The sequence below is a fragment of the Triplophysa dalaica genome, chromosome 17 (assembly GCF_015846415.1).
Source record: "Triplophysa dalaica isolate WHDGS20190420 chromosome 17, ASM1584641v1, whole genome shotgun sequence".
Taxonomy (NCBI): Eukaryota; Metazoa; Chordata; class Actinopteri; order Cypriniformes; family Nemacheilidae; genus Triplophysa; species Triplophysa dalaica.
The window spans coordinates 4046860-4069847 of record NC_079558.1 but is presented as its reverse complement, the minus strand read 5'-3'; the positions used below and the strand labels follow the sequence as shown (position 1 = coordinate 4069847).

At 38.2% G+C, this 22988-nt stretch overlaps 1 protein-coding gene across 10 annotated transcripts in view; it reads left to right on the top strand.

Moving 5' to 3' along the window:
- The window catches only part of rbfox3a (RNA binding fox-1 homolog 3a), a 398996-nt gene that overhangs the window by 14631 nt on the left and 361377 nt on the right, over nucleotides 1-22988 (top strand). For 3 of the 10 annotated variants that reach the window (XM_056770687.1, XM_056770681.1, XM_056770686.1), the window contains exon 1: nucleotides 5239-5618. The exons of 2 other annotated variants lie outside the window; for them this stretch is intronic. The gene's annotated coding sequence lies outside the window, so the exon portion shown is untranslated. Of the gene's footprint in view, nucleotides 1-5235; nucleotides 5619-22988 lie in introns of those variants that run through there. 5 more of the 10 variants (XM_056770695.1, XM_056770694.1, XM_056770692.1 and 2 more) reach the window with 5 other exon arrangements.

Sequence of the window (22988 nt, the reverse complement as noted above, 5' to 3'; positions counted from 1 at the left end):
TTTGTGTTGTCATTATAAAGCATGGTTCGTTAGACCTAGTGCATGTGCGCAGTTGCACAAAATGTTTGTATACTTTACCATCCTCCGAGGTTAGTGGGAGTCTCGAGTCCCCGGCACTGTTATTTTGGGGGTCGCGGGCCGAAAAGTTTGGGAACCCCTGACTTATATGACTTGTATGATATATTATAACAGTTTAGATTTTTTATTAAGAGTATACTTCATTAAGAGCATACGTTTAATTTGTTCAATTACTTTGTATTCACACACACAGATATACAGCTCTGGAAATAAATAAGCATTTCCACACGTGTATAGGCCATTTCATTCCAATGTCTGATGAATTTGAACAAAAACAAACCTCATTAACAGCTTAAAGTCACATAAAAATAATGTAGAACACTACATTGAGCATGCCAAGATGCATGAAAGCTGTGTTTCAAGAATCACTTTTACTCCATCAAAATTGTATTTTTAACGTTGTGGATTCAAAATGTATAAGAACTTTTTTTTACCTAATCAGGTATAAAAAGTAAATAGCTTGAGTGATCTTTTATTTTTTCCTCTGAAAAGCTCTGCATACAGTATTAGTATATGTGTGCGTGCAATTTTTTTCATTACTTTTGTCTTAAACTTTTGAAGCTTGCCTCAATGTCAGCGTTTGATGTTTTTGGTCTATTAAACTTTGGTTTTATCTACATTCCTATACCCTTGTTGCAATATTATTATTTTTTCACCGTTCTAAAATATTAAATTTAAAGTCACTTTTTATTCCAGAGAAGTTGTGATAACGTAGGATTTTTTTTAGCATCTGGCATCACTGCTAATTGGTCAATGTTTTTGAACGTTCTGAGATGGCACGCAGTTATGACGCTTCGAGCATAGACACCTTTAATCAAAGATACATTTTACCCTCAAAGACTTCTAACTCTTGTAAATCTTAGCCTTTCAGTGTGTTGCTTCCTTCGCTTGCTGTAATTTCTCTATATGAACTAAACTTACCTGTCTGATTTTCCTTGGTCGGCTACCTTCTCGTAGTTTTGCGTAGCTGGACTTTAGTCTGACGGCAGAAGGTCTCGACTCAACAACTTTCGTCTGACTCACAATACATGTAAACCAACCCAACCAACACCATTAAGGGTGTAAAAATGTAAAATCTTCCAGAAATTCAGCCAATCATATGACAACAATGCTCTATGGATGCTAAGACTAACTTTTGCATGTCTTGGGATCAAACGATGTATTGAATGATCTATTACACACTGTAAACATCACAAATCACATTTCCATCTTTACGTAGATCAAATATTGTACAGAATTCCCAAAGTGCTCGAGAGAGCCTTGGCTTCTCAGCAGCCATGTAAGCGCACCTCTTTACCTCCATACACCTCAAATCTTGTTTGTCATTCTCCAAAAACGCCCAAGACATCTTTATTGTGTCTGGGCTGGCAATGATTTTTTTCCAGCGTGACAAGATAAAGGCGAGTCTGCACTTCAAACAGCTTCTGTTGGCTGCGCAGGAATAACAATCGGCGCTTCATTATTTATTTTTCGCCTCTGTTGTCTCTGGCAGTTATCTTAGCTATGCGTCGTTATCCAACAACCCCCCCCCCCACCACCACCCCGACAGCCCTCCTCTCGCTATTATTACGAATTCAAAAGAAATACTTTCTGAAGTGTAGCGAGCGCCTGGGGAGCTGATTAGCTATTTACAGATGCCACCCACAAAATCCCATGACCCTTGGAGTGGAGGCTGCTAGCAGACAAGCCAATTAGCAAAGAGAGAGGCTGCAGCCTCGTATTAATGGCATTATTCTCTCTGTAATGTCGCCTATTGTTATTCTTTGTGGAGCGATGCACTGGAAACCGGGGGCACCTGTGTGAACCTGTTAATGGAGGTGCTGAGTGCTGATGATGGGGCCGTGAAAAGGCCAACTGCGAGTGGGGAAATCCCATTTTAGTGGCGACGTGGGCAGACCGCCGCTTTGGGTTTAAGGCCCACGCTGTTAACAGGAAATGATTACTGACGGCCGGGAATCCGCACGGTGGATGAATGAAATGACTCGGGCTTTGTGTTTGCGTGTACCGGGTCTGACGGCGTCTGTGTGTTTTTTAAAGGAAGCCGTTTAGCTTTGTTCTTGAACTTGGAAATGGATTTCTTTGAAATAAATTGATTTGATTTAGATATGTGCCGTTCCTCCACGATGTAAAAGACAGAAGATTGAATCAATGTCTGAGGAGTCCTCTGGGGTCTCACAGAATGTCCGCAAACAGCTCCTCTGAACTCTTCCGTTTGGAGGTAAACATTTCCGACAAAAAAATGTTTGTCTACAGGGGTCTCTGAGTATACAGTATTAATGTATAGGATAAGATATTGTGAATATAATAGACACCACCTTTAAATAAATAGTTCTCCCAAAATTCTGTCATTTGCTGCTCACCTTCTTATCATATAGGTTGAAAATGACTTTTTTTTTCTTCTGCTGAGCGCAAAAGATGTTTTAAGGAATGTTGGTAACTGAACAATGGCGATACCCATTCACTTCTGTTGTATAGACATAAAACCAAAGCAAGTCAATGGGACCGTTGTTGTTCGCTATCCAAGATTCTTCAAAACGTCTTATTTTGTGTCCCTATTTTCGTTTTTTTGAGATTTGTACCTGTAAAAAAAATTTTGTGTGATGTTTAATGTCCTAGCCATTGTATGGAGTTGCTTTTAACAACTTGTTAGCAACCAGCATTATTAAGACACGTAAAAGCTTTGAATATTCACGAACAAAATATAACTAGTGTGATTTCTGTCATATATATTATAATATGCATTATATTATTTTTATTAAATATTTTATTATTAATTTATATATTCATAATATTTGTTATTCATACAGTTATTAATATATTAATAAATATGTATATATTTTGAGCTTGTTAACTCCAAACTTTAGTTCCGGCATTTGACCAAAAACCCATTGACTTTAGAGCGATGGAACTGGACATGCCAACTTGGTATGGTCTCTAATAGTATGGTCATATGACCGTTATTGCCATGGCAATGGTCGACACGGCAACTACAGGTGCAGGAGTATGACAAAAGGGCTGACAAAAGGATGAGGGAAAGTTGTACAAGATGTAATTGATGGGACACATTCCCTGATAGCAAGGCACGAAATACAGCACAGTGCTAAGATCAGAGTTCAAATGGCTAATTTAGCTTTTAATTGAAATCAGTGGAGTGTAGTCTACCCTGACAGCATTGAGTGCTAGGGGACCCACGGGGCTGCCATGGACTTTCCACACTTTATGTCTTTAATTTACACCATCAGTTAAAGGCTTGTCCCAACACAGCATGCCAGAACACCTTTACGACCAAATGTCGGTTCTGTTTGTGCATTATTTATTGTATTGGCAAATATACAATTTTTGGAGTTCATTTCTGCATTTGTTCCATTTCTTTTTCCAGTTTTCTTCCAAATCCATGCAATTACTATTGCGCACACGGTAATTAGTTTAATCAATCCCTGGAAATTGAAACCATGATCTTGTCGTTGTTAGCACCGTGCTGTTTGATATACAAGAATGCCATCTCTATAGTTAACTAAAATGAGCAAATCAAAATCTAGTGTTATAACATTTGTGTGTATATAAATTCTGTGAATATTAAACTACGGTCTACAGAAAAAGATGATATCTGAATGTTTTTAATCTTGAACTTCTCTTGCACGCTTAAGTACTAATATAATAATATGTAGTGGTGGGCATAGATTAATTTTTTTAATCTAGATTAATCTAGATTAATTCCAAAATTAATCTAGATTAATCTAGATTAAAATGGCTCATTTGAATTCTGCCGAAGGCATTCAGAATATGTGTGCTACCCAAATAATGACTAAAAGTAAGTCTTTGAGAAGGGGTTTCTCAAGCCAGGTGGCGCATTTGACCAGGGGCTCATCTCCTGTTTCCAAAATGCATCACAAACTGCTTGAGAAAGCTGTTCTACTATGATAATTGGTGATGAAAATTAAATTATGTTCAATAAGATGAACTTGTGTTTACTTCCGCATTAGCTAAGGGATGATTTGCGTTTAGGTGGTACTTGAGACTGGAAGAGCTCCTACAGTACATTTACATTTAGTCATTTAGCAGACGCTTTTATACAAAGCGACTTACAAAGAGTTAGGGAGCAACAAGCGATATGTCATACAGGAGCCATAATACATTAGATCTCAATACAAAGTTACTGGTTTCAACTAAAGCTAGACCACTACCTGTTGAGAGAAAGTGTTTTTTTAAACCAATTCCGCATTGCATAAGGTGCAAACAACCTTAGTCTTGTCGATGTTTCTATTGGGAAGCTTCTTAAAAATTAATATTCCCTGAAACAAACCCGGCGGCTTCATAGCTGCATCCATGTTAGCACGTCACGTTTGATGCGGTCATTTCACAGTAATGTTATGTTGTGTTCAGACCAAACGCGAATGGCGTGTCAAGCGCGAGTGATTTATATGTTAATGCAAAGAGCCAATAGACCTACTTGCTGCGCGAATTGCGCGAATGAAGCCCTGCTTATGAGATGATGAGGCGGCTTCTTCTTCCGCGAATCACGCGAGTTGAAAAATCTCATTCTCGCCCCGTACAGTGCAGTTAAGATGGTATACATCCGCGCTAAAATATCAAGGTGAAAGTCATCATAGCTTGCGTAGTATAGACCCAGCTGCCAACCCAACTTTGAGAATAGATTAACGGCGACAATTTTTTTAACGCGCGATAATAGTCTCACTGCGTTAACGGCGTTAACGCCGTTAACGGCCCACCACTAATAATATGCCAATGGTAAAGAAGCATCAACTTTACGTATTTGGATCAGCTTGATATTATCGGATGATTCATCCACTGCTATGATACGTGTCTGTTCATGTTGTGTCTGAAGCTGGGATACATTTAGTGTTGATTTAAAGATGGTGAGCAAGCGATGGCGGGAAAGAATAGCGTGTTGTAGCAGCGTCTGGTCTCTTTCGTTCAGTACCTGTCAGCCCGCGTTAGCGGTCGGTGCCTTCTGAGAGGGGCTCGCGTGAAACTGTCAGTGCATCCTCTCCACCTCCGTGTTCCCTCTCTTTCCTCCTCCTCGCTGCTTTCCATCCGTCCGTCCCTCCCACCCTCATCTCAATATCCCTCTCTCTCTTTCTCTGATATGTTCTTACTGTGTAAGTCGCAGCCTACCCAAGCAGCCACCGCACGCACACGCACACCCACCCCACATACACACACCCTGCATGTGCGAACATAAACACACATACACGCACCGCAGACGCGTGTGGTTGACCGCACCGGGCTCTCAGCAGTGTGTGAAGACACGCACAGCACGCCAACGAAGCAGCGTTACTGAATCTAACGCAGGACCGGCAAGCAGATCGCATCGCAAACCATCCTACTTTCTCTCTCTCTCTGCCTCTCTCACCCCTTTTTCAGTCGTAGTTGTGTAGAGCCGGAGAACAAATACCCTCTCTCTCACTCTCGCTCTCTTCCTCTCTCTCTTTCTTTCTCTCTGTCCTATGGCGGGATAAACCGTGAAAAGATGAGCTTGTGATACAGAACCAGACCTGAGTGACCTGACAGCTCTAACTGTAAGTACGCAAGTCTCTTACTTTCCTTTCCACACACTCACGCTTGCGTACAGCATAAATATTTTATGTATTAATTGATATTTGAACGTTTATGTGAATCGGAGACAACATTGTTGATGCTATTTTCAGGTCTGATAAAACTCTGTTAATGATGGTTGGGACTCAAGAAGGGAAATCCAGTGTTAAGATTCACACTTAATGATTTGTTTTGTTTATTTGACACATCTGGTATTGCAGCGAATCTTCTTAGTGCGTCTTTAAGCAACACTTGACACGTCCAGAACCGCGCTTGGAGAGTCGTGGTGGCGTCTTTCTCATGTGTTATTGAAAAGTACACATCGCACATCGCTTTCCGTAAACACGGGACTTATCACTGCTGTACCTCAATACCTGCACGTTTATTAGAAGTGGTGATTAAAAAGTAAAAAAACAATACGGGGTGTCATCATTATATTGAGCTTTTTCCAAATTTCCTAATCTTGTTTTAATTCTAATGGACCGTGTGTGAAATGGTGCAAGTGTACACTTTGAATACTTTTTTATTTGAAATCATGTCTCATCTTTTTTATGGACCTATTTTTTACACATTCTTTGTTATTTATCCGTATCTAACCGTGAAAAGCACGGAAAGCGTAGACAATGAGATTCTGATACTGTACTGTATGTGAGGTTTTATTGTCAAACTCACAGCGGGTTCCCTTCAGCAAGGTTTTTATGTTTCGGTTCCTCTACGCATAGAGATGTGTTAAAACATCGTCCTTTGCAGAGAGTAGAACAGGTTTTTATTTTGTCTGAGTGCTGGATGAGTAAGAAAGTGCCTCCTCTCTGGATGACCGGACATTGCGAGAAAAAGAGAGAGAGATATTGACAGTGAGAAAGAGAACAGCGTGTCACATTCGGCTTGCTTGTGACGGTTTGCTCAGGCAGTGTAGCATAGCTGACAACTAAAGTGAGAACACAGTGTTGCCATCAGCCTGTGAACAGTCAGGAAATAAAATCAAGGCTTTTAGAATGGATTTCAGGAGTCGTTGAGACGAATAATCGTCAGACGAAATACTGCAGGAGTATAGCTTTATGAAAGAAATGTTTGGGGAGTCCAACAGTGTGAAAGCAGTACCTGACACTGGACTTTTATTGTGTATTTTTATGTGCAAATTATATTGTCAGCATAATTTGTAGGACTTTTTTCTTTTATATTTAGTTTGGGGCATTCTCAAGAGGCGTTCTCAAGTTTGAGGAAAAGCTGACGTCTAATATTTTTCGGTTTACATTTTCTTACATATTATTGGGGTTTAAACTTAAAACTTGTGGGTGTTTTTGGAATTTGAAGGATTCTAATTAGATTTTTCAATCTCATTTTTATTCCACTTATGGATGGCATGGTATAAAATCGCTAGATTGAATTGTAATAAGATTGTTTTTGTGAATGATGATTTTATATAATGTATAAACAGAACATTTATATTTTTTACATTAAAGAATACAAATACTTACAATTTGTTAAAATATTTTTTTAAATTTGTTAAAATAACTTTTATTTCTTTATTTATCTTTGATAAAATGTCTAACAAATGCTTTTCGTATGCATCATGAGGCAAAGATTTTTATAGTAAAAAATGAAGCATCTGCCAGATGCAGTTAATATACAGTATTCATAAGCATTGGTAATAACTAGTTGCCATGTCTTCTACCACACAACTGTACTTCGCACCTTAAGTAGTTATAATGTGTATGTTATATTTATAGCACATCTTAGAGCCGCAGCTATAAGGCGGCACACATTTTCTTCACAGAATTATTTTTAAATATACTTTTGTGCTGTTAGTTATTTTTCTGTCTCTTATACCATATGTCTGGAAGGTCAAAGCGCATAAGAATTCCATTGTTCACATATGGCAGTAAAACACTAAGTACTTGTGTCATGCTTCTCTGATAATCTAATAGCAGCGAGCAATTTCTGGCATTCGATCAAGCTTTCTACCTTCTCTCGTTTTCTCACTTCCGTCGTGCGTGCGTTTGTGTGATTTCACCATTAGAGGTTTTGACTACCGCGCTGTTTCTCGATATGAGAACGTCCTGCTGAGACGCATGTCACATGAAAAATGGCATGAGATGTGTGAGCCACATGGTCAGAGAAGTTCACAGCTTGTGGATGCAAAATTCATTCATCCATATGTTAATGCAGCACTGCAACAAGCTTTTTAGCAAGCTCCTTAATTTCAATATCAAATTGGCATAATTATGTTACTTAACTCCATCACAGCGTGAGACTTTTTTGTTGATGGATTTTAGCAGAGTGAGCTATACATAGACGTTGGCATCTTCGTTTTAGTTAAACTTTGCATAATTAGTTGGAAATTGCAACGAAAGTTTGTGACCAGACAGCAAATGTGCATTGTCATTGTTAAAAGTACATCGTTGATTTTCTCTTTCGAAAGCCATCGCATATCAGAGGGATGCTATAGTGGTGTCAAATGGGTGGTAGCATAATTGCTCTACATTTCTCATTTATCAATTCACCATATGTGTGCATGGATTTTTGGATTCTGTATGTCTTACACTCTTAATCATTTGTATACAAGCATAGATTGTAAGATATTGCATATGTGTTCTGAATATGAAGGCATTATAGCAGTTATCTAAACCTCAGTAAAATGCATTAACATCTCAAAAAAAAAAAACATTTGGCCTTAAACTATGGCCAAAAAAATTATATTGTATTGCTGAACTGGACTGGCAGTCAGTTCAAGTGAAGTTTGCAGTTATCTGGCAGCGCTTCAACTCATTTACACAGAGAATATTTTAGTTCAGTTAAGTGAATCATAGTTGCTCAAAACCCAAATACATTTTAAGCACTATTGGTGTTAGAGGTCATGACAGGTGGACTTTATTTCGAGAAACACATATACAAACTGCGGTCTGCAGATACCTAGAGGGTCTGGAAAAATGCTGAGTTGGATTATAAGCAGAAACACCTTATTGAAACGACCGCAACTGGACACTTTTCCAACCGCTTAAGTATACTCATTCGTCTTTTATATAGGGAATTTAAACTCTGTGCGGAGTAATTTAATAATAGTTTTATGCCTTAAAACCAAATGAACCACCTCCAAGGTGAATCGCGACAATGCATAATTTGATTCCAAGCACTAAAAAAGTTTTTGAATATTAAAGAAAAGACAGAAGTAGAAGACTGCGTCTTTTTATCAGAAGTGAGCTGCTTTTTTGTGAAGCTTTGGGAACTATTAAGTCTTAAAAGATGATACTGCATAAAAGTATCAATACAGCACAAAACATCATTAGTTTATTAAAAAATATTTCAATATGTATAAAAACTTTTGGGTGTTTCAGGACTGTGATTGTTTAAAAACCTCTGAGATTTTATCTATCTAGAAAGAGTCAAGTTTGAAGAAATTTTTCTGTCTGCTAAACATCCTTAGGAACATTTCACTTGTTGCATGGGTTTGCGGTTTACTGTGTGGGTTTAGTTTACTGATTTTTTTTCTGCATCCGTCATATTTTCCAGGACAGGGATTTTCTTAATACAGTGCAAGGCTTTAGTTAAATAAGTATAGTTAAATTGATATTAAGAACATGCTTTACAAAAAAATATGACTATGTGCATCTTGAGACAAAACTTTTCCCATTCTGATATACAGGCGTTATGACAGTACTGTATGTGGCCCCATAAAGAAAGACAAAATTTAATGTTTTATTATTATAAAAATCATATTTATTCATTTCATTTTATTGTAGTGTATTACTATATAGATATTTACATCCTTTACATACATCCTTTATTTCATATATATATATATATATATATATATATATGCGAGTGTGTGTGTGTATATGTTAGTTGTGCAACGGATCAAAAAACTCACGGTTCGGATCATTTTATGGATTTTGGGTCAATCGGATAATTTTACCGATCAGCTAATGTAAATGCACATCATAGTTTTATTACTATGTTATTATAACAATGATTATAATAAGTTCATAACTTGTTTTTGCTACCAATAAACGGCTCAAAAATATGGGCGCTTATAAAAGGGGTTAAAGAGTTTCACAAAATGAAGTTGTGAAAGAACCCTGAAGATATCAACAAATTAATTTAACAGATTATTTATCATTATTATTTTTCTACTCTAGGCTATGTTATACAGTTTGTGTGTATACAATATATATATATGCGTATACAATATGTTTAACAAATAAATACAATATAAACATGCAATAAGAGTAAACAGCTGACAACTCCATCTCTAGAGATCAGATTTTAAATGTGACCGGTGTTATGAAGTGGCGATCATGAAGTATCTGGAACGACTTTCTCTCGTCTTCTTAAACGCGCTACTGAATCATGAGTGGGCGGCACGTCAAAGTGGTTGCTGAACTTGTGCGCGTTTGTGCGTGGATCGCGTCATTTGCGCTTTGACTCAACACAACATTGCTGCTTACACAGCAGTTTAAGTGAAGACATACGCAAGAATGCGATTTAATATCGTATTCGTCTAGATACTGGAGAGAGAGAGCATGTTGGCGCAGAAACCGGAGAGAGATCGAGAGCGTGTTTTACTCTTTTACTCGAAGATGAATAAACGTAGTTAATCCGCGGGTCACATGCTTAACGCAGTGGTTTTGGTTAAGATGTATGCGAACATGCACTTTAAAATTGTACTCGTCCAGATGCTAAAGAGAGAGAGGGAGCGCTTGTGCACACCAAAACTATCTTTTACCCAATAATGAATAAATTTACAGTTAATCCGCTGGTCACATGCGCTCCGAACTGTAGAGCACGATCCGTATGGGTCATCCGTTTCACCACTAGTGTATATATAGCAATGTTAACTTAAAAAACGGTAAGTAAATGAGATATGTTATAGGACAGACCATAAATCATCCAAGTAGTGCACATGTAGATTATCTATCGCCATCAAATTCGCATATTGACAGATTGGAGCCGGAGAAATATTCGCTTACGATCGGAACCTAACAAAGTTCATTTGCGCTGTGCTAGTCCAGGGTTAAAGGGAGCCACCCTGACCTCACCTTGGACCCCTGGCTGTCACTATACCCCAGCGAGTGACTGATGCAGGACTAAAGGACCTACTTGTTTATGTTCAATGGAGAGCTTTCTCTCTCTTCGGCGTGTTTATTTATGAGCCCCTCTCATCCGGCCTGAGCGGGGGGGAGATAAATCTGTCACACACAGATCTACTACTGCTACACCACCATCACGCACACCAGCTAGCCAAGATGCTCTTCTTTTGTCAGGCTGGAGTACATGAACACAATGTACTAACTGTTGTTATGTATTTCAGCACTAGTTTGGCGATTGGGTATAATGAGGCCGAAAGAACCCATTAGGAAAATGGATTTCTCATTATTGAATAGCGATAATCATACAAAATACAAAGAAATAAATTTAAACTTTGTTTAAAAATGAAAATATAAAGATGGCAACTATGGCAGAAATACATTAAATGAACTTTGATCTTTTGTAATGCATCAACATCATAGATCAGGACGCCCAATTGAACCGTATATAGTCATATCAATACAACTGTGTTGTTATTTGATTCAATTGATTGCTGTTTGAAAGACTGATGTGTTATTCTAGGAGTCATTAGCTTGAATTTAAATACATGTAAAAATATGTATATAAGAGATATTAAACCTATAATCCGTCGCTTGAAATTTAATAATGGCCTAGTAGCGTTGTTGTAGAGTAATAAATTGCAGTTTATTTTGCCAACACTAAATCAACTCTTAATGAGTATTTACCGAATATTAAAATAGATATTGTAAAATTGTCATATTTAATTATGTAAATATTGTTTTGCAGTTTTATTGAAATAACAAGCAAAAGGCTCTGTGACAGACCTCATGGGTTTTCTGCGTACAACAGACTTCGTTTCTGAGTCTTACAATCTGTCTGTTGTTCTTTTTTTTTAAACATTGTTTATATAGGATTCAAGATTTATGTGTTTGAAGTTTCGAGTGATCGGTGGGTCCGGAAACAGTGACTCATCATCTTGTCATACCATGTCATGCTGCTCATATTTTTGGATGGAGTTGCATTAAAGGCCGTCTGCTTGATCATCTGTCTATTTAGAAATCCACCGGAACTGCTGCCACTCACAGGATTCACACCACAGAACGGCTGCTACAAATATTTGCAAACATATTTTCATGCAAAGTAAATGCTGTATGGTATTGAAAATCTTAATGTAATGCAGATTTTTGGAGTGCTTTGTTCTCATTGGTCAATTGCATTTGGATTTTGTTATGGAATTGCTCAACTTTATTTGACCTAAGTCTCTACCATCTGAAATATTGTCCAATACTTTTTAGTTTAATAATTGAAATAGTTATTATTTTAACTTAATAATTGAAAGTCAAATCCAAATTTCAGGCACTTATGTTGCTCAATTTATTTGAAAAAAACAATCCCAGACCAGACCTGTATTGATCACTCTCCAAAAGTTTAATTTCCAATGGCAAATGCGCAATGTTATAATGATTGCCAAAACGAGTCAATTTTAGCAGACTACTTTTTGGATTGGAGTCGAGATTTAGTCAAGAAACTTTTTTTTGTCAGTATATCTTGCATTAAAGGACCATTAACATCAAAAATGAAAATGATAACACTAAATATAGTTTTAATAATCATTATAATTTTACAATGTTTAAGTCCATATCACAACTTTAACAATTATACATATGATAATTATTTTTGGCATCACTTCTTAGAGCATTTTTTCTAGCTGATGAATGATAAAACATTGAAAGACAATCTTACTCCTTTTGAACTTCAATGTCTTGTCGATTTGAAATGTGAAATGGCAACATGCAAGCATAACATTGACTGTTCTTAGGAACACTAGTTTAGTTAATTGTCACCAAATTGCGTATCCCACACATGCATTTATCATTTTCAGATGTCCGTGGACGTTGCTAATGAGACGGTCTTTTATCATCGTCAGTCGTTGTTTTCCTGTCAAATTCCCAAAGTTAAAAGAGAGCCGATCGCTTTAAAAATTCATCTAACAGCAGCGGAAACCTTTGGCGAAGTGTGTTCGTGACAGCTCTGATGTAACTCCCTAGTATTCAGTTAGGCAGTGTTTCAATATGTGACTGCCAAGACCGTGGCAGTTCAATCCATGCCCTCCAAGGTACGGCTTTGATAGTCGGACTCCGAGAGATTGTGTGGTCCTAGACTGGATCATCCTTAGTGCTATACATGAGCGTTCACACAAATATACAGGGAGGATGAGGGTAAGACATCGTTGAAGCTATTGTGAGGAAAGTTAATATCACTGGACACCTTTTTAGGTCCCATTCGTTTCCCAGTGAATGTGCAAACTACGTTCTAAACGAGGAGAAATATGGGACCCATGTTTGGACCGTGCTTCTGAAACACCCTGACAAAAGACAGCTTAGCCAACAATTTCCTCCCCTTCATAGAAAGGAGGAAATAAAAAAAGCTAACTGGCTGGGGGAAAGACTAGCTTTTATCCACAGTCTGTTTGATGTTGGATTTTGTTTGTGTGAATGTGTGTGCATGTGTGTGTGTCCAGGGCAACACCAATCCTATGAGAGCACTGGTTATCGTTGCGTGTCAAGGGAGGGATACGGTCGCCTCTGGCCCCTGGAGAAACACTCCTGCGTTCCCCGAATCCACCAAAATGGGCAGAAAAGCTAGTTAAAGCAGCAGCCGTCGCGGACACACAGATCCTAGCCATTAACAGGCTCTCTCTCTACCGCTTTCTCTCTCTGTACCGGGTCTGGTAGCAGTGATTAGAGCCCTGTTGAAGCTGTGTAATAAGGACGGGGGCTACGGCTTTCGCGCTGGCGCGATCAGCAGCGCGGCCGTGCCGGGTATTTCAGAGGGCTGCAGCAGAAAGATAGGAAGATTGAATAGGAAGAAAAAAACTGTCCCGAGGTAAGAGAGAGGAAAATGGGTGGACTGCTATTATTTGGTAAAAGAACTGGCATGGACATGAGGCAAAGTCTAACAGCACAATTATCCTTTGTATCTCTGTGTAACCTTGCAATCTCTGTACTCGACCGTCTGTTGTTCTCAATCGTAAATCATCTTTTTCACATGTAATTTACCGGTAACGCCCGTTTCACAATGCACGCGTAAGCAGTGCATAAGGGGAGCGCTGCCTGGGTACCACAGTGCAACAATGCACTGTTGCATTACGTTATTTAAATGCATCAATGAGCAAAATATCTTCCAGAACTTCATCAAAGCGCTTTTTAAGTAGATTGCATTACTATGATTTGTTATATCCGCCAGTTTCATGCTCTTTTAGATCCACGTAGTCCATGTTATAAAAAAAATGCCTTTGTGCTTTGCAGCATACGAAGTTACTAAATGGTTAACAGTGGGATTCAGGCGGTACACTGACACCGTAATGCGTTTTGCACTCATTCAGCTGCATAACAAGCATACCATTTAAGATATACTTGTATTATAAATCCTTTCTAAATGTGCTGTTGTGGTTTTTCAAAAAAAACTTCTGACAAAAGTGTTTTTGAAAGTTGTAGCGACTGTTAAGAACACATTAGACACCACTTGCATGCTTTAAAGGCAAAAGTGTTACTTTTTCCTGTCAAACCAAGTGGATTTTGCCCGTAAAATCGCATTAATTGAGCCTGAGCAGCGCAGCCAAAATAGACGCGGCGCTGAAATGATCGCTGCACTGCTGCTTCTGCTGTGCGAGAACACGCTGCTTACACGTGCAGTTTAAATGCTGCATCTGTTAACTTATGCGCTGAAAAAATATGTGCTTATAATCGAGGAAATCGTAATGCTTATTTGTAACATGATGTGAGGTGAAGCTGCTATATTTTCATTCAATATGTCGTTTAAACGTTGACTCACAGTTTAAAAGATCTCCAACATTCCCCATTCGAGCAGTTTGGTATGTACTTGTACGCCTGTTGCCTACATATGAAAATAGCCTGGGGGCGTCACCTTGATGACCACTGAATGAACCAATTTGCCTTTAAGCGAAGAAATATGGCAATTAAAACAGCTATAGAGATGTATACAGGTGTGCTCGGTTTTGCCTGTCACGCCCGTGAGTTGTAAGCTTTGCTCGGCACATGGGATGACAGATGGCTCGGTTTGTTAGTATGCGCACGGTTTGACCCGTCCCAGCATGAGGAGCAGGCGGATAACAACGGCCAGTGCATCTGCAGGCAGGTCCTATTCTCCACCTAGGATTGCAGCCAGGTTTGGCCTTAAACACTCTGGAGACCCATACTTACTGTTTGGAGAATTGCACGTCGAGGGGTGAAAAATGTCTGTGTGTTCAGTAAGAGCAAGACTGAGAAAGTCCAGAACAAATTCGGACTCAAAGCCGTATTGATTTAACACACACAGATATGCTGACTTAACACAACAGAGAATCAAACACTGAACCAATGTGCACATACACACGTAGTATAAGTGTGTGCGTTTGCGTGTGTTATGGTCTTAGTTTAGATGTTTGGAGACGGTATGTGTCCGAAAACAATATTTTTGTCTTGGTTTCCAGTAAAAATATCTAAAACTCATTTGAAAAGAAAAATAAGATGCATTTTCAGACAAAATGTGTAACCACACAGTTCATGGTCACCAATGACTACCATAGTAGGAAAAATGATGGTACTCAAAGGTGCCCCAGAACGACTTGGAACACACACATTTTTCCTGCAAATATCGTTCTATGTGCTCATCAGACTAAATACATTTATTCAGATTTTCCTTTTTGGCTGAACTGTTCCTTTAAACCAATGAGCAAAGTTGTGACAAACAGGAGATCAGTACTGATTAAACCATTTATATTTAATTCTAAAATAGTCCTGCATTTATTACTGCAAACAATAAACTATAACACTTTCAAAACAGGAATCCGAAAACCTCTTTGCATTTACTGTAACATGTTTAGCCTCATCTCTTCCTAAAGCTTTGGTTTGTAGCGACTGCGAAATCATTAGCAGTGGTTGCATCAGTGGCGTGAGCTCAGAGGTCACCGCCGCTCTTGAACTGTGTTGTTGATACAGTAATGGCACCAGTCACAATAGGGATGCTGATAGTTAGTGGAGGTTCTGCCCTGGCTGGCTAGAGGCTGCATCGAGCGGGAAGGCCCTTGTGCCCGCTCTCCCCGTACATTGTCTCAGCACGTGTGGTTTATTTAGCAGGAGCTGTCATCTCCCATAAACCCTCAGTGTGCCTACATCCATTGCTTCTGCCAACTTCTCTGCGTCAGGCAAACTTGTTACTGGAGAGAGAGCTGACAGCTCCGGTTCAACTGGCCGCTCGCTATCCCTGGAGAGAGACAGAGAGAGAGTCATTGGGGAGCGTCTTTTTACACTTAGTCAGGTGACCTAGGCTTATTTCATACACTGTGTGTAATTGAGTGATTTTTGTCATTTTCTTTAATAATAACTAAAAACGTTATTGGAAATATAGCAACTTTGCATAGCGCAGTTTGTAATAACATTCTCATTTTTGTTTTAAATAATGCAACGGGAAAATATTAATTTTGTAGAAAATTTTTAGCACTTTACGATAAGGTTGTCAAAAAATGACATTCTTCCAAAGCATATTTATCTTGTTTTCTGTAAAAATATTTAAAACCTAGATTTACATAAAAACAAAATTGACCCAAGATATTTAGTCTTGTTTTTTGAAAGAAAGATATATAAACTAGGTAAGTTTATGCTTTTTTCTTTTACATTAAATCTACAGTAAGTTACTGCCGAACCTATTGCCAAATTACAGCAAAGTTTAACAGTGAGTATATATATATAATAAATGGCATATTTAAGTGTAATAAATTTCATGTTACTTGAAAAAAAAATCTGACTTTTTTGGCCATTTGGGGTCGAGGGTAATGTTGTATTGTATAGTACACCACTATATTTGTTAAGACTACACCACTGATAAAATATTAACTAAACATAGAAAATTCTTCTACTGCATATACTGACCTTAGTTCATGTTCATTTCATTATTTATTAATATATTTTTTACATCAAGTTGTAAATGAAACTGTAACATTAGTTCATGTACAGTGAATTAAGATGAACAATTGTATTGTTAAACTAAAACAAGATTATTTATGTTATTATAATTACATCGTCTACAGTTTGTTCATATTATTTAATGCATAAGCCAATGTTAACAGATACAACTTTATTGTAGTGTATTGTAAAGCCATATATTTTAATTTAATTAAAATGTTACAAACAAAAGCATTATGATATTGTGTATTGCATATCACAATATTTAGCAATTTATCAAAAAAGGTTTTTCAAAATTTGTGCAGCCCTTTTATCAACCATAGTGTTTTAATTAGTCGTTGGGAAGGAGCCAACGAGAAATACTACAGACTTGTTTGTTATGAAATTGAGTTGTTTACATCTAAATTGTAATTCATTGAATCCGAATAAAAAACTAAAAAATGTATCTACAGTATAATCAACCTGCATCGCATAAAACATTGGTTAGAAAGTGAAATAGAGAGAGGGAGAGAGAGTCAAACCAGGGCAATGTCTGGCAAATGTTACCCGTACATTGCTGCACAGATAGATGTGATCAAAGAGTGTCAATTTTGAATTCATGGGCACATCTTCTAGGCACGTGCAATAATGTAATCATTTCCATGCACGTCTGGTCACAGCCGCAAGTTAATGCAGAGGTCACGGCATCTTTTGACTGAGTGGAAAAATCACAGCTTGGGAAAAGTTCTCATGTGTCTAAAACGGCTTCTTTCGTTCCTTAGCAGCCATGTTAGCGGGAGCTAAATAAAGAAAACATGTAGGAGTGAAGCTTTCAAGACTTTGGAAAGCTTTGCTTTGGAGCCGCTCCCACCAGGGGCCAGCCACCTCCTTTATGTCAGTTATCCCGCTGGTTAATCATCAAACAAACTACACGCAGACAGAAAGCACCAAAACTTCTCTTGACATTTTCGGTCTCCTTAAGCCCTCGGACGAATGGGAGATGAAAAGGCACGCGGCGAGCTGACGAAGCAGGGACGTTCTCCGCATTCGTTCGTTTCCGTGAAATTACAGCATGGGGTCTTCAGGTTTGAATACAAATCATCACACGGCCTATGCAGAGTCCCTCACCACAGGGGCTTCGCTTTCAAGTGTTCCTTCGGTCCAGACGAGCTTCTTTATTTTTTTTGCTGAGATAACCTGTTTGTCTGACTCTTGGGTATGCTGGGAGAGTTTCTGCTTCCTTAGTGAGCGTGTTGTTTACTTGAAAGTAAAGAGTTTTGAGTATGCGTTTGTAGACTTCGGCGACAATGCGTTATCGAGTCATTTTTGATCCACGGCCATGCTTGTTCGAGTTTGACATTTGCTAGCGTCTACGCAATATCAATTCGGAGTTTAACAATGTCAATGTCACTGCATACGATGTAAAGTTAATGAGGATGGTTTGGTTTGTTTTGCTGACCGTCTTAACTGTGCACTACAAGACTGAAGAATAAGGTGAATACAATCTGTAGAGTAGACGGATCATTAAAGCACAACCCTGATCTCAATGCTAAACAAAAGACATTCATTCGCATTTTCTTATACATTTACGCATTTGGCTGACGCTTTAATACAGTCATTATAGTTTTTCCCCCGTTTTATTGTAGTCACTAATGGAAATGCCAGAGGTTTAGTGCAGGACTCCAGTTGGGGATTTTTTTGGTAAAGTTTATATGCTGGAAATGTGCTTGTGTTTGGAGGCCTTTTTAGGATAAATGACAAAAATCATTGATAATTTGAAGTGGCACGTGTCCTCTTGGAAAACACTCTATGTTCCCCGATTTCCTGCCCTGTTTGTGGTTTAATATCATTTTGAAGTAACTTAAATTTTTAATGTAAAATTGTCACATTTTTAGCAATATATTTACGAGCTTTTTTCATGTTTGTATTTTGCAATATATTTTTCGTTTATTTCTATTTAATTATATTAATAAATTACATTTATTAACAGGCTATGGCAGACGCAACTTTACAAATTTTTCTAATAAAGTTTTTCATATAAAATTCAGGTCAATATTTTATTGGATAAGAGAAATATTTCACAGTTTCAGTTTGTTTTACAAAACTTTAATGACCATGATCCAAATAAAGTATTTCAAACTATATATTTTACTATACTGATATATCGGCCGATTATCAGTATCTTATATTGGGCGATAGTTTAAAAACAGCCGATGAACAGGGCCGATATATCCTGTCAATCAAATGCATTTTTTTTGTGTTCTGTGCATAGAAAATTTGAAGAAACATAACCAGTTTGATGTTCAAGATGAATAGTCATTTTATGAATTAATAACATTCAGAAAGTTATGAAATATTTTTTTCATCTTTGAAATTGGTTTAGATATCAGCAGATGTCACACGAATAATCGGCTATCGGTATCGGTGGAGAAATTAAGTATTGGTGCATCTCTAGTTTGAACCAATGACATTTGAGCTACCAATGAACTGCATGAATGCCATTGCTGTTTCCAACCTATAAACCAAAAAACTGCTGTCTAATAGAAATGCTGATACACGAGTACCACACTCAAAACCTCTTTAAAACTTGAGGCGAGCATTATTTTTGGTCGTCACATCAGCTCTTGATCAGAAAGGGGGAGCTGAGCCTTCCCAAATCCCAGTATCCCCCCTGCTGCGCGTAGACAGAAGTACAGTCTGTTCAGTGTTCTGCTCTAAGCCAACAAAACGTTCACTGCATCTTTCCTCAAATTTCCAGTAGACAAAACTTGGAAAACATGGATTGTGAAAATTAGACGCTTGTGACCTCAAGACACTACAACTAACTGTAAGGACAGTGCGTCTGTATCCCTTCTTCACAAATCAGGACAAAGACTTGAATGCACCCTTCGGTGTTAAACTAATTTAAATTGAAGTTTGCACTGAATTGATTTGAATCGAATTAAACTGCGCTGTTTTACCTCAGACTCATCCAGACACGGCCCTGTCTGTTTCTTTTGGCTCAGACTGTCATAAGCATGTCACATAGACCTTATCCATCACATCGCTCCGTCCTCATTCCTCTGACCCGTGGACTAGATTGTCTGTGAAAATAACATGATTCCATTTGACCTTGCCTGTAAATTCTCATGTAGACACTTGTAGTGTACATCGCATCAGGTCAGGCTTCCCAGACGGGTGTTTTATTGAAACAGAAAGGGGACTGTTTGATGGGTTACAGTCGCACACTGCTCTTGTTTTCCGTGTGTGTGTTTGATAGATTCTTGTTCTCTGGCACTGCGTAGCCCTGGCCAGTAGCCGGCTATGGGACAGGCCCGTCGTGTGGGGAACAGGAAGCGCCCCACCGGCCCAATGCCTCGGAATCAGCAGGAAGAAAGGAGATTCTGCACCTGTCATAGAGCAAACCTCGGCCAAGCTTCAATGCCAGACTTCTCCTTTTGTCCTTGGCCAGTAGTGGTTGTGTCTCATACTGCAGGACGGGACGGGCAGGTGCTGCCGGTCGACCGCAGTGGTTGTACATCATTGATGTCAGTCATTGACGAGCACGCTTTTTTCTCCTCTGAGGCATCGATTCGAAAAAAGTCAAAGTGGAGCCCAAGATGTGATCAATGGGAGTCGGGACCCTCCTGGAATCCCACTGCAGACTGCGGGGGGAGAAAATTCCATGGCGCCTGTTCACTCGCACCCCCTCTTTTTTTTTGACAGCGTTGTTTTTCTCGTCCATTTATTCGTTTTTGATAGTTAGCTTTGATTTGAGCCGTTTTTGTTTTCCTTGATTTGTATTGGAAAGAAAGTGAATTGAAGAGCCTCCTGTAGGAATGCAGTTAACTGAAGTTTAAATAATGACAACACTGTTATGTTGTTTTTTTACACATTTCAGTTATTTTTTTTAATTATTAAATAGTCCAGTTGTTGTTGTAGCTTTAGAGAAAGCCAAAGATTTCAGAACAAACCATTTTTGCAGCTCAATTCACTTTGGGTCTTTTGGACATTTTAAGAAGTTAGAAACCCAAAACATTAACATGCGCCCACATTGACATATTAATTATGCCTATGTTGTGTTAAAAATAGATCATTTAATTCATAAAATATCAACGAGAGTAACAGTTTGTCTTGCACATTTCAGATTTTGTGAGCCTGTAACAATATAACGCAGGCTGTTATTGAAGAATGGGGCATTTAAAAACTACACCGAAGCCAACATTCAGCCCACGGCTTCTCATTTCACATGCGAAGACCGAGTAAGAACCAAAATCTTAAAGGCACGGCAGCAAAAATGATTTGATTTTAAAGGTCAGACAGAGGATTGAAAATGCATACGGAAAACTACATTACAATATTTTTGGTGACCAAAGAAATCTTAACCAAACTAAATGAAATAATAAAAAGAAAGATTCTGACCTTCAATGAAAAGAAACCATGCGCATAACAGTGAAGTGTTTATCATATTTAATGTTTCCCTCAATAATGTTTATTTCCGTAAAGCTTTGAAATCATTATATTCTAGACGGGAAGCGTGCACACTTGCATTTCTACATTTCCACTCGCTGCTCAGATCATGTAAAGCAGTTTGTTAATGGCTTTTAGCCTCTGATTTGCATTTATATTTGGAAGAGCTCTTCACAATTAGCATAAAAGTGTGCGTGGCAGGTACCGGCGAAATTGGTCTTGAGCTCTGGGTGAGGGGCAGGGCACAAAACCTGATCAGTCTATCCAAAGTGCTTAGGGTACAAAGACTCTCTTGCTCATTGTTTTTTTTTTCAACCTTCTAATCGATAGCAGATGTTATCACTGCTCATCTGCTGTGAATAACTGACGTAATAGAGGTCAGGCTGTGGAGGACTTCATCTATTTTCGCGACCAGCCCAATGACGGAGTGTCGATTGACGCACATTCAACAGAAACACGGTGGTGTGTTTGTGCATGGCTCGCTTGACACGGCACACGAAATGATTATACAGAAAAATGGAGCGCTATATATCAAAGTGCACACCGCGGTCAGCATATCAGTAGGAAAGTTATAAAGACAAACGCAGGGGCGCGAGGGTCGGCAGCGGCATGCTGGTAATGGAGCCAGAGCTCAATTTACCAGAGAAAGAGCGAAACTATAAAATCACTGAAGAGGTCCACCTCAAACCGGTCCCCTGGAAACATTACGGAAATCTAGCACAAGGCAGGCTAATAAAATCTAGCCTCAAAACGAAACGTAGCATGCTTCGGTTGTCCCGTGTCATAAGAGCAAGCCTGTAATATTGTAAAACCTCAGCATGTGACTTACAGTTGTTAGGTGAGGTTACATGACCATGTTTCAGGATTTTACAGTGGCTTTTGTGGATTGCCAGGTGTGAGTTACAGTAAAAAATGCTCTTGTTTTTTACACTGGTAAACCTTTTTTATGTTAGTTAAATGTTTTCATCTGGATTATTTTTTATATATACTAAAGCTATCTTTGGGGTGAATACACATTTGAGTCTGAAGAGTGCATATTTGTACCAAAGAGTTTATAATAGTAATTCGAAGATACATATTGGTACCAAATGTATACATAAATGTAGCTAAATGATACAAATGGTACAATGTTTTTTTTTTTAAGTGATGGTTCACCCAAAAATAAAAATGATGTTATCATTTACTCATCCTCATGTCATTTTAATGGTGGTACCCATTCACTTGCTTTGGTTATGTGTCTATACAATAGATGTGAATAAGTGCAGCCATTGTTCGGTTACCAACACTCTTCAAAATATCTTCTTTTGTGTTCTGCAAAAAAAAATCAAGTTTTATAAGTTTGAAGAGGATGAGAAAATGATGACTACATTTTTTATTTTTGCTTGAACTATACTTTTAAAAAGGCCCTATCCCAGTGACAGCTTTTATACCCTTTTTTTCGACAGTGTACAGTTAATCCGATGGACATTTTTGTAGTTTTACTGTTTCTGTTTTACTAATTACTTTTGCATATTTATTTATTTTATATTTAATATTATGAAAATATGTATTTTTATCAATGCCGTTGTGTTGTTGACTTGGGTTACAAAGAGCTTTTGATAGCCGGAAGATAAAAACAAATCTTTCTAAAAGGGTCGTATCGTAACAAATAAAATGTCCTTGATTTTGATAGAATTATGATGGAAAAAAAGTTCATTATAATATGAAAAATGAACTTACACTTTAAAACTCCCCATTATAAATCAACCATTTTCCAAAACTAATGAGCAGAACGGCTTTGATTTAAAGCTAAAGTAATACATTTGAACGTTGTTTTTTATTAAAGAGAACCTTTACATGAAAGTCTTGGATAGCATCAAAAATATTGTGTATAGTTTGTGTCCCACAGCTTTGTTTTGACATAATAACCTACCAGCA